At 45.4% G+C, this 17483-nt stretch overlaps 1 protein-coding gene across 1 annotated transcript in view; it reads right to left on the bottom strand.

Annotated features, from left to right (window-relative positions):
- The window catches only part of LOC144828980 (fibrous sheath-interacting protein 2-like), a 364242-nt gene that overhangs the window by 84982 nt on the left and 261777 nt on the right, over positions 1-17483 (bottom strand). The window lies entirely within an intron of this gene.

Below are 17483 nucleotides of genomic sequence, written 5' to 3' on the forward strand. Positions count from 1 at the left end.
GACTGGCCCTCGCTCCCCTAAAAAGGAGCAATCTATCTGACCTTGCTGGTCCGACTAAGAAGCGATCTTCCAATCCTGCATGGGTTGCACTTGCCAAGGCTTGTTAACTCCTATCCGGAAGCCAACACCGCCGACAGCGAGAGCCTTCATGGGACAGCTCGTGATTCACTCCAGGTCATCCTCGATGCCCCAGAGGCCACGTGGCAGCGGAGACAAGCTTCTCGACAACCACCTGATTACGCCCGACATCGCCTGGTTCCTTCCTGGTTCCATCCTGGTCACTGGCTAGTGACCCAGACTCTGTCCCCTCTGCTTTCAGGTACCCTACATCTTCGAACCACCCTTGGATCCAACCAGACTCTTCTCTCCTTGCCGCTTGCAGCATTTTCATCTCCAGGCTCCATAGATCTACACGACAAAACCCGACACACTTTGGCACCTCTGCACCCGCTTCCTGTGGGTGAGGTAACGATCTAACACCGGCTCCTGTAGTGGTTTACACCTCTAGTGTTGTAGTTTAAAGTGTGGTAATTCTATTCCAGTCGGAAGACTTCCAAAACAGTAACTTTGTAACTTTTACGCACCATTGACTTTGCATTGGTGCATGCGTGTGCTTTTAGCGCTGCACCCAATTCCCGCGGGCTACTCCCGTCCTAACTGCTGTTAGTCCAGTGTAGTCCCAGTGATTCCCAAGGCCCCAGGCCTTACCACTGTTCGTAAAGTGATACTTATACTACTTTTTTGATATATGGTTTGAGTGGCCACCGGCCTCATCCATAATTGTGCAACTTTCATATGTTAAACTGTGCTTTTGTTTAAATGCTTGTGCTTCTGTACTCATAAAGAGTACAGGGGATTATTCTAGTAATAAATACATATATTTTTATAATATATAACTTGTGTGGTGTCCTTTCATTTGATATTACAGGATTGCATATGGTAAAACAGCTGGCTTCACATGCCCTCTTGAGTTTAGCCTAAAGGCTGCTTAGTCCATGCTACCATTAGGATAGCTTGTCTACAGGTTGACTTACAACCACCACCATAAGGGATTGTTTGGACTGATACAAGGTGCCCCCAGAATTGGAGACATCATACATCAGGCCAACTTCTCACAATGTCAGAGGTGGCTTGAATGGTGGGAGCAAGCTGGATGCCTAGGGATGGAATTGCCTCATTTGACCACTTCATCGGGTGTTTCTCTTGGAGGTGGGCAAGGACATGTAGAGAGAGGGAAAGACTAAGGGCCAAAGATTTACCCATGTTTATTTTAAAGCCCGACGCCCGAGTAAAATTGTGTAGCTTCATGAAGAGGGCGCGCGCAGACGAGATCGGGTCAGAGAGGGACAGTAGGATATCATCAGCATAAAGGCTAATGGTGTGGGTGTCTCCTCCAAACTGAATTCCAGTAATTAGAGGATGGCAGCGAATTTTGAGAGGTAGAGGTTCCATATAAAGCGCTAAGAGGAGAGGAGACAGGGGGCAACCCTGTCTGGTGCCCCTCCCGATAGAGAACCGGAAAGACGTGTGGCCATTAATGTGGACTGTTGCCATTGGCGACCTGTAGCAGTTTAGGATGCGGGTGCAGAGCTTTTCACCAAAGCCAGCTGCAATCAGCACCATCTCCAAAAAGGGCCAGTGCACCCTATCAAAGGCCTTTTCGGCGTCAATGGCCAGGAACATATATTAGCCTTGGGTGCGGGACGCTTTCTCTATCAGGTGTAGTATACGCTTAGTGTTATCACTAGTCTGCCTCTGGGAAATAAAGCCGGCCTGGTCGGGTTCAACCAATTGTGTCATATAGGGCGCCAATCGGGTCACTAAAATGCTGGTGTAAAGTTTGATATCGATATTAAGCAGCGAGATGGGCCTATATGCGCCACAGGTCGCCTTGTCTTGTCCGGGTTTCGGAATTATGACCACTGCCGCCACCAGCATCCCTCCTGGGATTGCGCCAGTGTGCTCAAAAGAATTAAACAGTCGCATCAGAGTGGGGGCCAAATGGTTGCAGAAGGTGTTGTAAAAGGCGGCAGTATAGTCGTCTGGGCCTGGGGATTTATCCACTTTGAGGCGGGAAATTGCGAAATGACCTGGCATGCCAGACCCAGCTATGTAGTCTGCGCTACACTGGAGATCAAGCGAGTCTCCGGTATAGAAGGCTGCATAGAAATTCCGGAAGATTTCAGCTATAGCAGCGTCATCTGTCACTGGCTCGTTCTCTGGCGTACGTATGGTCTGGACCCCTTGTCATTGTCTAGCCTCACGGAGTTTGTTGGCGAGAAGGCGACCGCATCTATCCCCCCCAGTGTAGTAAGAGTGTCGTAGCCGAAGGGCTGCGTATTCTGCCTTATCCTGGAGGAGAACAGGTGGATGGGGAATGCCTTAGCCCTCAATCTATAATGATCTTTAGAGAGGAGGTGGGTCTCCTGGAGTAAGCATATGTCCGCTTTAGAATGCTCAAGGTAATGTAGTATGGCTCTGTGTTTGATTGGGTTGTTCAGGCCGCGCACGTTAAGGGTAAGGACTTTAAGAAAATTGTGTGCCATCAGAAACCTGTGATCAGGGATAAATGCAATACATGGCGCCGATCACAGTGTGCAGCCACCAGCCCACTAATGTGAAAGAAAACATAAAGTGGCCAACGGTATAGCATATGACAAGTCTTTAAGGACACGCAGGAAAGGTGGACAAGGAAACCCAAATCCAACAAAAAACTAAATCAAAAGTAGTTCCATTAGCACTAATGTTTCTACCAACAACAAGAAGTTCAAAAATACAAAGAAAACCCAGTCTCTAGGGTATAGTCCGCCAACCCAGAGGAGCCGGGCGGTCGTCGAGTGGGGGCACAGGATGTGACCAAGGGGAGAGGACCAGTTTCTCCCGCCATCCGCCAAAAATCAAAGAATCATGACAAGGGTACATAATAACTAGTGTCTCACTCAGTGGCGGGTTTCGCTACGGCCAGGGCATCCGCCGCGGAGACAAGGGCCTCTTGTTGCTCCCTCGCAACATCTGCCTTGTTCGGGTTTCGGACTCGCCGTCGCCTCCTCTGGTGCTGCCAACCTGAGGGTGTGATCTCAGGCCCAGGGTTACCACTGCATCGATCCCCGTCTTCGTCCTCCGGCACCGTCAGGCCCAGCAACCGACAGGACTCTGTGAGGAAGGGCATCTGGTGGAGCTCGCCCTCAAAGCGGAAGATGAGGAGGAATGGGTGCCCCCAGGAGTAGATGATGTTGTATTGTCAAAGATGGTCGGTTACCGGGCGGAATTGCCTCCGGCGCTGCAGGGTGATCAGGGCGAGGTCCTGGTATAGCACAGGAGAATGACCTTGATAAGTGAGAGGACGGAGGGTTCTTGCCTTCGCTAGAATGGATTCCTTGGTTTTAAAGTCTTGTAGGCATACTAAGATGTCTGCCGGGGGGGGCGTTGGGCAGCCTAGAGGGGCCGACTCGGTGCGCTCTATACAAGACAATGTCCACGTCTTGAGCAGCCGCCAAGATATGGCGAAAGAGGCCCTGTGTGAAGGCAAAGAGATCTTTAGTGTCCTCCGTCATCTTCACCCCTCGGATCCGGATGTTATGCCAACGCGACCTGTTCTCAAGGTCCTCCAAGTGCATTCGGAGATCCAGCTGTTGGTCTTGGAGCCGCAGGACCTCCTGCTGGAGCATGGTCACCTCCGTCGTGGTGGAGTCGTGTTTAGTCTCCAGCGTTGCGACCCGCTCCCCTACCTCGTCTACGTCTCTGCGTATTTCCGGTATCTCGGCCGTCAGATCCATCAGAGCGATTCTAGGAATGTCTTAGTGATAGGCTCTGCTCCGGCGCCGGGGTTGGGCTCCGTAGTCGCCATTGAGTGGTATGTCATCGCGACGTCAGAAACAGGCTGGGCCTTCCGCGTGGCATTTAAGAAGTAACGTTTAACAACATATATACACTTACAGTGTATTCCTGACATACGGCACGAACCTGAACGCCATAGATTAGAAGAATGGCGGTTGCGCGGACAACAAGTAAGTTTACAAACGGCACCACGAGGCACGATTGAACGTACGATTTTGATACTTTGCATTAACCCGTTTTTTGGATATCCTCCTAGATGCACTCAGAAGAGTATCGGAATACACTGTAAAAACTTTCAAAAGCAATTCAAAATTGAAGCAAAGCACCAAGAAATATTCGTGGAGTCCTTTTGTTCATAGGAACCCAAGGTCCCTCTCTACTCACCATGGGTGGTTCCTTGGGGTCCCAGTGATTCTATGTGCTCTAGACCTTGTTTTGTCTCAATTCGTGATTGTCATACCACTATTTTCCATATCCTCCTAGATGCACTCAGAAGAGTATCGCGGAATATACTGTAAAAACTTTCAAAAGCAATTCAAAATTGATGCAAAGCACCAAGAAATATTCGTGGAGTCCTTTTGTTCATAGGTACCCAAGGTCCCTCTCTACTCACCATGGGTGGTTCCTTGGGGTCCCAGTGATTCTACGTGCTCTAGACCTTGTTTTGTCTCAAGTCGTGATTGTCATACCACTATTTTATTAAATGGTTTGGTCTCCCCTGAAGCCCACTGTGTATTGTGCTACGTACAACTGTTCTATTGATCTCATATTGTGTGCTTGGTGTTCTATCCTTGTGTAGAGTGTTATATTAATAAATACATATTTTTATAGAACTACTGTTTGGTTCTCATTTCATTTAGTCAATATAGGAGGCAATATTCTGGTAAAAACAAGCTGCCTTACATTCCTTCAAGATTAAGCCTGAAGGCTGCTCTCCACAGCTACCACTAGGCTATCTTTCTAAAGGTTATCTTTGACCTCATACATCATTTGGACTGGTGCAGGGTGCCCACTTTAATTAGTGGACAGCATATACCAGGCCAACTTCTCGGAATTACAACTCGTACATAGATGGATTAATGAAAAATGAAGAAAATAATGGATTTTGAATATAAAAAAAAAATAGTTTATGTGCTTAATTTCTTCTTTTTGTAGTCAATGAGAAGTCACGAGCAGTACGCTCGTCACAGCTAGCCTGCCAGTTGCCTGAAGGGGACTCCATCCCCCATCTCTCCCTGCGGCCACCGCCAGCGTTGTTTTGCGCCAGGAGGCACTTAAATGCAGCTCAGGGCTCCCGCAGAGCGGGATGCCCAACACAGCCAACCTGCCTGCTTGCCTGAAGGGGACTCCATTCCCCATATAGCCCATGCAGCCGCCGCCAGCGGTGTTTCGTGCCAAGTGGGGCTTAAATACAGCTCAGGGCTCCTGCAGCATTGGACGCCTGTAACAGCCAACCTGCCTGCTTGTCTGAAGGGGACTCCATCCTCCATCTCACCCTGCGGCCGCCGCCAGCATGGTTTCGAACAAGGAGGCGCTTAAATACAGCTCAGGGCTCCCGCAATGCGGGACGCGTGCGGACACCTTGGCGAAGCCTGGGTCAAGCACGGGCCCGTCCACACCCGTCAACGCCAGGAAGAGGCAGGGCAGGGCCATACCCTTTGGTTCGATTCTTGCAAAGCTGGATGGTATGAATTCCTCAGCTCTTGGACAATCACCACGAAGAATTTATCGTCAATAAGGTAGTGTCATATTTTCGCTGATTCTGCAGCTGAGTGATTGTTTTCCAAATATATAGGTTTTATCTTATGCCCCTTCAGAAATGATTGACAACTCCCACAAGCAGATCTTTAAGGGAACTGGTGATCGGTATGAGCATCTCGAGGGAGAATGTGACTGTCAACCCTGAGCGGAGTGGTGGGCATATACTTGAGGCTGTAGTTTACTTGTATACTTTCGCTGTATTAAGGGGTGCCCCCAGGGGTCCCAAGGGCAATGGGGAAAAGGAAGGGCCAATATAAAGTCCAGGGTGCGCCCCACCCTATGAAGAGGGACACTGGTGCTGTTTGTCAGGAGTCAATGGACAGGATTAAGGCTCTCCTTAGCAAATGCCATGAGATAGCTAGTTTAGAAGCTCCCCTGGCTCTCGTCAGATCAGCTAACCCCACTTGTTGTGATACTAACACTGGGGCTATGCACAAACTCATCTCTGTGTCTTCTATAGTTAATAAACCGAGCCACACAAATCCCTTCAATGTTTAGTAAATCACAAAATGGGAAGAGGCCCAGAAGTAGTCCCTACGCCCCAAACTAACCCAGTGCCACTCTCTGTTATCCTGCAGGACATTAGCGAGGTGGCGGTTGCACCTCAAATAGAGTTCCATAATAGATTTGAGGTCCTTTCAGACAGAACCAAAGGTTAAATGGTGGGCGGGATGGCTAATCAAGAAGATGGAAGTATTGAATTGTGTGGCCTACTCCAGATGCTAAAAAACACAATTGAGTCCATGAGGGAAGAAGTAGCAGTTCTAAGGAAGGAGGTTAAAGATCTAGCAGGAAGGCACAAGATTGACAAGCCTCGCGCCTCTGAGGCTGACCCTGAATTTCTGCTTATAGTTTGTAAGAGCTGAGCCCCTGCAGGCTCTGGGCCTACAGGGGCTGATAGAGGTAGCTCTACATACCCTGGCCCTATTGCGACTCACTATGACTCCCCCTTCTCCCCCCCCAGGCCCAGACCTATCCCAAAGCACCCTGCCTGCCATGAAAATGGCTATGAAAGTAATGTGTATTCAAAGAGGCAGTCAGCCTCCCAACGAATACCACAGGGAAGGGGGGAGGAAGGGGTGGTGGTAAAGAGTACATCCCAATCATTAGAAAGGCGACTTACTATGTTCGGATCTGGGGGGCACTAGGGAAGGGTAAAATAGTGGACAAAATTTATATGAGATCCCACCAGCAGGACAACAATCACGTAATATATTCTACTGAAGTACCCAGACTTCCAAGGGGTGGTTATGAAGACAGTGACTCACTCAAAAACAAGGTTACCCACTGGTTCAGGGATACCCGGCACTGCTACTCAATTGTAAGAGATGACATTAAAAATGCTAAACGAGTAACAGTTACGGGGTATGTAAGGGATTTGGTTGTAGTCTTGTTCTTTTGTTCGGCTCCTGTTGATGGTCTAACTTCAATTAATTCCCTTCTATTACCATGGTTAACATCTCTATTATAAGTAGATATAGACCGCCGACAGGAATTGATATTGACCCTCGCGGCCAAATCGGGAGAGGTCTATAGCAGAAGCCCCCATAGGGCTGAGGGAGACTGTCACCGTCGAAGGTAGGAGTGTCTACTTGAATATGGACAAAGGAGGGGAGAAGGTTAGTGGTTCCCTCAATATTGAGGTAGGGGAAGGATCTGTTGAGTGTAACTCCAAACACATCCCAACATATCCCCACCCAAGACAATTAAGAATCTTGGTCTGGAATGTGGCAGGGATCTCGAAACTTTTGGCAGCTCCAGATTGGGGTCTTTTTGAGGAGTGACTCACATGATGTAATACTCTTCCAAGAAACATGGAGTCTGCATACTCCCTATAAGAGCGGGTTCTCAACCTATGGTGTAAATGCTACTAGAAAAGAGAAAGCGAGGCCATCGAGAGGGCTGGCTATTTGGGTCAGAAACGCTCAGGGTGTAAAAATAAACATGTTCCATATAAATTGTCCTGATTTATCAGCTATAGATCTAAAAACACGTAACGATTTGAAAATCAGGATCTATAATGTCTATAATAGAATTGTACGGGACTCAGAAGATACGATCACTGTCAGAATTCGAGACCATGTACTATCCGAAACTGCTGATAGTGCCCCAGCCCTGATAGTAGGGGACTTGAACTGTAGCTTTGAACCCTTAGTCATGAGCCCAAAAGATCTGACTGAGGAGTGGGATAGTGTTTGGCAGGTCCCGCAGCTAGAGCTCCCCCTAGTTAGGGGGACAAAGAGAGGTAGTCAGGAGTTGGCCCACTCATTGCAACATGACCTAAGAGCCATAAATGGGAGAACAAAATCAGACAAAACAAGCAATGGCATAGCCAACAGGTCTCGCCTTTGGTGGTTAGTCATGCAGCACATTATCCTGGGTGGGCTCAGACAATTCCAGCATGGAAAGTTGTGTTGAAAAGAAAGCCAAGACAGGCTGGAGGTGTCACACTGGCACAGCGCCACATGCAGTTACAACCTGCATGGGAGAGGGAAAGTTGGGAGGGGCAATGAAGTTGGGTAGTGACAGGAAATGACTTAACTATGAGGGTGAGAGACAGCAGGAGGTGTTACTGGTGGACAAGACGGGAATGAAAGACCTAAGGGACAGGAAGTGGGACAAAACAGAAACGCCACTGCTCCCGCTCGTAGCTTGTGTACTAGCCCAGTGCTCCCGCTTGTAGCTTGTGTACTAGCACAGAGTATATGTATTCATTCACAGACATGTATGCATACAAGAAACAACCGCATGAGATTATGTGCAGAGCATATGTGTGTGAGAAGTTAGCCTGGCATATGATGTCCACTATTCTAGTGGGCACCTTGCACCAGTATAAACAACCCTTATTGATGGTGGTTGTAAAGTCAACCTTATAGACAAGCTATCCTAGTGGTAGCATGGACCAGCAGTCTTAGGCTAAAACTTCAGAGAGCATGTGAAGCAAGCTGTTTTACCAATTATAATCCCTTGAATACCAAATGAAAGGACACCACACAAGGTATATATTAAATATATATGTATTTATTTCTAACACAACTCCTCTGAACCCTTTATGAGGTCAGAGACCGAAGTACATCACAAGTTATTCAATTAGCATTCGATAAGTTGCACAAATAAAGTTTTGCCCTAGGGGCCTCACAAACCATATACTAAGTAAGTGGTATAAGAATGACGATTCTCCAATTAATATGAAGAGAGAATCTTGATTTCATTAAAGACATACGGAGGCTAACATTATGCAAATACTTTTATTTGCTGCCCAAACATGCAGCCCTTTAAAGAATATCATTACATCACAATAAAATAGAACTTTAACAACATAACAACTCTGTTAAGCAGGCTCCTATCTTCCTCGTGGGCTGGGATGACACAGGAGAACAGTGAAGAAATTTCATCAAAAAGTTATTCCTTAAGATTGTTATCTGAGAAGGAACAAGAAAATGTCATATGGTAAAAAAGGTAACAGATAATAATTACATTTTTCAGATATAAAAGAAAAACATTTGACATTAATCAACCCAAACCTCTCAGGGAGAGGAGGGTGGGATAATGTTAGCCTCTGTATGTCTTTAATGAAATCAAGATTCTCTCTTCATATTAATTGGAGAATCGTCATTTCATTACAAGACCGGAGGCTACCATTATGCATGTTTAAAGCCATGCAAGGCTGCACCGCTAACATGTTCTATCGGTCTCAAGTAAAACTTCGAGAAGGTACTTGCATTAGACCAATCTGCAGCTTTAAGTATTTCGGGTAGAGAACCCCCAGCCCAAAATACTTTGCTAGCCATTGCACCTCTAGAAGAGTGAGCACCAAACCTAGATAGATCCACACCTGCTTCATGCATAATCAGACGGATCCATCTCGCTAAAGTAGCTGATGATACAGGCCTAAAAGGTCTAACATAAGATAAAAGAAGTTGATCACAGCCAGTAGGTCTAAAAGATGAAATCTTATTTTCATAACATTTCATGCAATTAACAACACATCATTTTTCACATTCATGAAAAAAGGGATAGAAAATAGATTCTGACATCGTTTTAGTTCTTTTCCAGATATTGAAATGAACACCTTCAGAAGAATAAAATCTATAGGAAAGTTCAAGAGCTTTAATATCAGACACCCGAAAGATATTAAACATAATAAGGTTGCCAGTTTCATTGAAATCTTTTTAAGGGAAAGTAACTCATTGACAGGCCAGGACATGAAGAGATTAAAGATAAGATTAACATCCCAAAGAGATTCATAACGAGCCCTAGGAGGTCTCCTTAGTCTAATACCCTTCATGACCCTTTTGATAAGTGGATTACTACCGATGGCAAGGTTATTAATTAGACAATGACCTGAAGAGATAGCTGATCTGTAGCAGTTAATGGTTCTAAAAGAAAGACCTGACTCAAAAAGATGTGCAAGGTAGTTAGCTACAAAATGTAAAGGACATTGAACGGGATCCAAATCCCTTTCAAGGCACCAACCAGACCATTTATTCCATATTCCTCTGTATCTCTTTCTTGTCCCAGGGGCCCATGATTCTTCCAGTAAGCTTTTAGCTTCTCTCGAAAGTTCAGAATATCTCCCTGAATCCCTGATATCCTCCAGACAAGAAGGTTCATTTTGCCCTCCAAGACTAAAGGGTGTTCTTATCTGTCTGGGCCTTGTAGTAGGCCCAAACATGATGGGATCAACCATGGGAAGTCTACCGCCAATTCCATTACACCCGGAAACCATACTTGGGATTTCCAGAAAGGAGTAACCAGAATTATGTTGCATGATTCGAGTCTCACTTTCCACAATAATCTCTGAATCATTGAGAAGGGAGGGAAGGCGTAGCCCTTCGTTCCTTCCCAAGGTTGGAGAAAGGCATCTACTCCTGACGCATTGGGGTCTGGCCTCCAACTGAAGTATTTCGGACCTTGGTTCGTCAAACGGCTGGCAAACAAATCTGTCAGAATTGGACCCCAAACTTCCTGAATTAGATGAAAGAATTTGGGATCCAGCATCCAATCGCTGGAATCGTGAAGAAAATGAGAATTCCAGTCTGCCCTCAGATTTAACGAACCGGGAATATAATCTGCTCTGAGGGTGATTTTGTGTTCCCAACAGAAATACCATATTTTCTTCGCGATATCCGAGAGATTTTTGGATTTCGCACCACCCAATCGATTTATGTAGGAGACGGCTGAAAAATTGTCCAGACGGATTAGTGTATTGGAATTCTTCAGAACTTCTCTGAAGCTCATAAGGGCATTTAAGGCTGCTAGCATTTCCAACGAGTTTATGTGGAGGGATTTTTCTGAAAAAGACCATCTCCCACCGGTTTCTAAGTTGTTCAGACGAGCACCCCAACCACGGTTGCTCGCATCTGATTCTAGGATAAAGTCTGGTACATTTCCGAATATAGCTTTTCCATTCCAAGCTTGGAGGTTGTTTAACCACCAATGTAGGTCTTCTCGAGCGTCTTCTGAAAGGGGAAGGGAATCTTCGTACCAGAGACCCTTCCTCAGGCCTTGAGCTTTTAATCTCTGTAAGCCCCTGTAATGAAGTGGGCCCGGAGAAATTGCTTGTATAGAGGATGAAAGGAGACCCAAAACTCTGGCTAGGTCTTTCAGACGTATAATATCTTTTGAAAGGAAGTAGGAAACGTGTTTCCTGATCTTGGTAACCTTTTGGTGGGGAAGTATTAGGTTGGATAGAATAGTATCAACTTTGAAACCCAAGAATTCTATTTCTTGAGATGGGGTTAAAATAGATTTTTCCAAGTTTATGATAAAACACAAGTCCCGAAGGAGGTTCATAGTGATATCTAAATGTTGCAATATTTCTGTCTTGTCTTGAGACATGATGAGGATATCGTCTAAATAAATTATAAGGCGAATCCCCCTTTCCCTTAGGTAACTGACCACCGGACGAAGAACCTTGGTGAAACACCAAGGGGCCGAAGATAGACCGAAGGGGAGACATTGGAACTGAAAAAGAATTCCTTTCCAAGTAAATCAGAGATATTTTCGGCATCTTTCAGATCCAATTTCACTAGCCAGTCTTTGGTCTGAAGGATGTCCCTCAAAAGATGGATACCTTCCATCTTGAAATGTCTGTAGATTAGAAAATTGTTTACATTTTTTAAATTTATAACAGGTCGCCAACCCTTGTCTTTCTTTTTGACTAAGAAGATAGAACTTAGAAAGCTTTTCGTTAATTCTGAAAGTGGAATTTTTATAATAGCTCCTTTCTCTAACATTTGGGAGATCTCTGTCTCTATTATTTTCGAATTTTCCTTGTCTAAAGTGAGTTCTCTGGGAGTTGTTTCCTGAAAGGGTTCTTCCCAAAATTCTATTTTGAATCCCACAACAGTCTCCAAAACCCATGGATCTTGAGTGACTCGAAGCCAATTCTCTTTGAAGTGTTTCAATCTTCCTGCCACCTTTAAGAGGATTGAAGGGGTTGTGCTTACCGTAGTTTCCTTGATTGGATGATCGAGGTCTGCCACCACGGGATCTTGAGCCCCTTCCTCTTTGTGGATAGAAGTTTGAGTTTCCACGGAAACCTCTATAGGGACGATAGCCTCTGCTGTCTTGATAAAACTGGGACCAAGATGAGGTGCGGCTGACAGATTGTCCCCTTCTGTCAGCCCTTCCAAAAAGTGATTGAGTGCCAAAGAGACTACGCATATTTGACTGTGCCCTACTAAAGGCATTAAAGGTGGAGACATACTTCCCGAGTGTTTTAACGAAGTTATCTCCGAATAAGAGCCCTTTTGTGTTGGACATATCTTCACTAGCTGAGAGATCAGCTAGTTTCGGGTTCATCCTTAGGAGAACAGCCTTTCTGCGTTCAGTGATTAGATTCGCGTTAGCATTGCCAATAAGGCAAATAGCACGTTTGGACCATCCTCGAAGCACCTCTATGTCTATAGGTGAGTCATTAGCTTTAGCCTCTTCGGTGATATCCAAAATTTTTGAGAGTGGTCCCATTACATCGAGAAGTTTGTCTTGAACTTGTTTAAGGCACCTTTCGATTCCTTTTCTAGGATCCCTTCCAGATTTGAACAGAAAGGTGATTAGGTCAGGATCAAGATTAGGAGTATTACAAATCTTGTCCTCTGAAGAGGGACGAGGGCACTCGTTCCTTAAGAGATTACGAGTATTGATATCAAGGGGTTTTCTAACCCATTGTGATAGATATTTACCAACGTGATCCATAGGCCACCATTCGGTGCTACGGGGGTGACGGATGGTAGTGGGATTAAACATTTCCCCACCAAATGGGTCTTTGACTGAGGTGGAAGTAGAGGGAATTTCTAGATCTTCATCGATATCATCAAATGAATCTTGAGGATCAAATATAAATTCGTCAGAATTATCATAATCTGTTGGTTGACTTTCGAAATAATCATTAAAATCATTTGTCCCGTAGAGGGTACCGCCTTCTATTGTGCCGCTAGGGACACCTCTTCTCTCTGCCTCAAGTAATTGAGGTCTATCTATTGTGCTGCAAGGAGCACGAATAAATCTTGTGGCGCGAGGGCCACCAATCTCACATGCATTGTGGCATGATTCAATTGAATAATTCTTCTTTTGGAGTACCTTTCCTTTTTTCTGCCATGCAGATGTTGAAGGAGATTCCCCATCCGAGAGTGAGAAGTAATTCTCCTCCGTAGGTGAAACTCTCTTTCTTTTTGCAAGAGCAGCGTCAACAGCTTCTCTAATAGAAGATCTAAATTCCTCTCTAAAGAGGTTTTTAATGTTGTCAGGCAAAGGTTCTTTAAGGGAAGCATTTGCATCATTGATGTTGTCTTCCATGACAATATAGGTAAATTATAATAAAATGTAGATAGATTATAAGTTTAAATAAACTTCTCAAGGGTTAAATATAAGAAAGTACCCTTGAAACGATTTTAAGGAAAAGATTCTCTTATAAAATCGAGTTCTTCACTTATCTTAAAGGAAGAAACTCTTCTGTTGATTCTGATAAAGGCGAGTAGGTGGAGATCTTCATTCAGTTTAAATCCTTTATAAAAATATTATTAATAGTTTTGGTTAGTTTGAAATCAGTTTGCCTCGAAAGAGCTCCGTTCCCTCCGTCTCCGTTACACTCTTGTAAGAAAGTTGTAACCATGGAGATCAGGAGAGTATTTCAGCAAATCTCCGTCGCGTATTGAAGCGCGAGGCTGTTCTGAGCCACCGCGTCTCCGCGTCTCCCAGCCAGTTGCTAGGAGACGCGTGAGGCTTTCAGGGAAGCACAATGGGCATGCGCAGGGCCCGACGTAAAGCTGGCAAGTACCCGCGTCTCTACGTTGCTAAGAGACGCGGGGAATCAAAAATATATGTCGGCGTTTCCGTTCTTCTTTGCCATTTCTTCTTCTTCTTTTTTTTTTTTTTTAAACAAACAATGCGCTTTAAATCATTTAGCGGTTCTCGGTCATTGAGGTATAAAGAGTTCAGAAAAAAACAGATTATACATATCTCCCATTGTTACAAAGTATTCAAATACCTACCACCAACTAATTTCTATCGATCGAAGGGAAAAACAGAAATTAGAAGCCTAATCCCGACCGTAAATTGGACTGGGAACTGTTAAAATCTAAAAAGATAAAACAAGTTAATCAAACAATATTAAAACAGACTCAATAATTGAATAAATAAGTAAACAATAGTTCTTTAGTAATAGTAGTAATAGTAAAATCCATCTAAAACATACCATAATTTCCTATAAATAAGTGAAGATGGTATGCTAGAAAAGTAGTACTTATCTGTGTCAGAGCAGCGAACAAAAGAGGAAGATAGGAGCCTGCTCAACAGAGTTGTTATGTTGTTAAAGTTCTATTTTATTGTGATGTAATGATATTCTTTAAAGGGCTGCATGTTTGGGCAGCAAATAATAGTATTTGCATAATGGTAGCCTCCGGTCTTGTAATGAAATCACTTCAGGAATAGTGAATAGGCCTAAGGCCTCGGGAATCGCTGGGGCTACACTACACAACCAAAGGTTAGAAAGTAGGAGACCCACGGGAGACGCGTGCAGTGTGGGAACACAGTCGCGAGTTATCGTTGACTTATAATGGAGAACGAATAAGTTACAAAGTTACTGATTTAGGGCACTTCCGGATGGACTACGACAAAACCCCTTTAAACTAGGACACTTGGATAGTCAATACCCACGGGAGCACCGGACTCGAGTTACCTCACCCAGGGAAGCCGGGTGCCTAGGTGTCTTTTCGTGTCGGGTTTCGTCGATGCTTTCAAAGGAGACCTGCAAAAGAAGTGCTGCAGGTGGCCGAAGGTAGAGTGTCCGGGTGGATCCAAGGGTGGATCGAAGAACTGAAGAACCTGAAAGCAGAGGGGACAGAGTCTTGGTCACTAGCCAGTGACCAGGAAGGAACCAGGCGATGTCGCGATGTAAACAGGTGAAGAGGTGAAGCTTGTCTCTGCAGCCACGAGGACCAGGAGGTGTCGACGACAACCAGGATCTGGATTTGAGCTGTCCCACAAAGGATCTAGTAGACGGCGGTTTCGATATCCGGATTGGACCCAACAAGCCTTTGCAAACGCAATCCACGCAGGAAGTGAAGATTGGCTTCAGGTCAGACCAGCAAGGTCTGGGGAGCTTCTCCTTTGTAGGGAACCTGGAGCAAGCCTAGAGCAACCAGGCAAGTGGTGTAAATTCAAAGGTTCGTCTTCAGAGGGCTCACTAGCCAACGGGCTAGCAACCGGGAAGACGCATCAAGCTGAAAGGCAGAAGTAGGCCCCACGCGGCACTCGTGGAGTGTGGAGGGCTAAGCTTTAGTGCAAATGGCGCTCGGGTCTTGGGCTTCTTATACCTCAATGCACAACTGCGAGTTACCTCAGGAGTCGATGCAGTTAGCAAAATGCAGGCTATCTAGGGTGTCCAGTCCCACGTCTCTCGTGTCCGCCATGGGTCTCAACTTTGCTGTGGATGAGGATCGGAGTCAGAGAAGTCTAGGAGTCCAGTTCCTGAGTCGCTGAGTCTTTGGGATCCGTCGGGAGTGTCGTCAAAGTAGACCGGCAAGTTACTGGTGGTGCCTGTTTGCACAGGGTGGTCACTCCTTGACCACAAGGGAGATGCCTTCAGTCTTCTAGTTGGTATAGAATGTCGAAGGTCCAAGAGTTTCATTTCAGAGTTTCGTACCAGGATAATCTAATGTCTCTAGACACAGCTCCTATCTTTATACTGATTTTAGGGGTTGGATTACCTGCTAGGTCCCTCCTATGGGTGGACCTGAGAAGGGGGTGGTTACACCCCTTTCCCTTTGTCCAGTTTCGCACCAGAGCTGGGCTGGAGTGCCCGAGAAACTGGTTTGAATCGGGCTATGCATGGAGCACCTTGTGTGCCCCAGGCAGTGTCTGGAAAAGCATCTTTCCATTCAACCCACCCTGCCCCAATACACTACAGGCTGTCTGGGGAGGTGCTAGCACCTCCCTCGACAGTAAACCTATTGTCCAGGCCTCCCTTGCTGGAGTTTCCCCCAGCTGCAGTAGGTCAGACTCGTGTCTGTGGCAGCAGAATCCATTTTGTGATGCTGAGGCTCTGTTTAACTTTAACCGGGTAAAGCAGTAACATACATGTCTTTACCCTCTAGAAGGGTGGAATGCTATCCCCGCCGCCCGAATTGGGGGGGGGGGGGGAGTTAGTATTCCAAAGTGTTTGACACCTTACACGACATGTTTTGATAAATCCAAACCAAAGTTAGCATTAACCGCAAGGATTATAATGCACTTAAGAGTATATGGTATGGCCATATCGTAGAACAGCTATAAGGAGATGGTTTCTAAAGCTGCAGAGGGGCTCAGCTCATGCTAGGGCACCCTCTCACATAAAACCAAGCACTCTGCCTCCAGGATTGTTAAGGCCTGCTATAGGAGTGACTTATAGGTTACTATGTGTCTATATATAAGGTAGACATAGATATACTATATCTAAGTAAGGGGTGATTATACCACCGTACCCAAGCTGAGTGATCAGCCTGTGGCGTCAGTTTGGATGGCCATCCAGGGGTGGCATAATACATGCTGCAGCCCCTGGTAGGCCTTGGATGCCCTGGGTACCTATGGTACACTATACAGGGCCTCACAAAGGTGACCCAATACCCAATCAGGTATGTACCTAAAGTACATGTTATCAATTTAGAGAGAGAACAGCTGGGCTGTGGGTCTGATTAGCAGGCCCACAGCCACACTAAAGTCGAAAAACTAGAGAATCACAGCAAAAAGTGGGGGTGACCATAGGAAGCAGACCCTACTCTCCTACAATGTGTGTATGCAGTGTGTACATCTTTATGTTCATAAAACACATATTGTTATTTTGCACACACATGTACAAATGCAAGGAGTAAATATATGCACATTGGAAGTGTGAACTTGAAGGGGGTCAAATGTTTGTATGCAGGAAGTGCATGCATGCAGAGAGTACATGTATGTGTCAAAGGAACACATTTGTGTTTAAACATTTTAATGTTTTGGTTCAAAGAACTATACCGATGTATAGATTAAAATCCCAAATATTAGTGCATCGAGAATTTCATATTAATAATGTTCATATTGTCAATAAATAATCTAGTCTTCAGCATGTCTCATTAGCCTCGAAATTAGGTGCATTTAAAAAGCATTGTACAGAGGATGGATACATGGGTTTTTTAACGACTCTGCACATAGAGGTCTAATGTCAATCTCCAGGCCAGTTTTATGCGTGAGATCCACATACAGGAATCCATGTCCCTGCCTCCTACGTGCAGAATGGGTTCCCGTCAGCTGGTCAGACAGAGGCTGCAGAACGAATCGGCATCTGGAGAAGCACCTTTTCTACTTCCAAAGGGGAACTGTAGTAGAGGCCATGAATGGGATTGGATTTGATGTTTACCTCAGACACA

Source organism: Lissotriton helveticus, chromosome 4_1 (assembly GCF_964261635.1).
Source record: "Lissotriton helveticus chromosome 4_1, aLisHel1.1, whole genome shotgun sequence".
Lineage (NCBI taxonomy): Eukaryota > Metazoa > Chordata > Amphibia > Caudata > Salamandridae > Lissotriton > Lissotriton helveticus.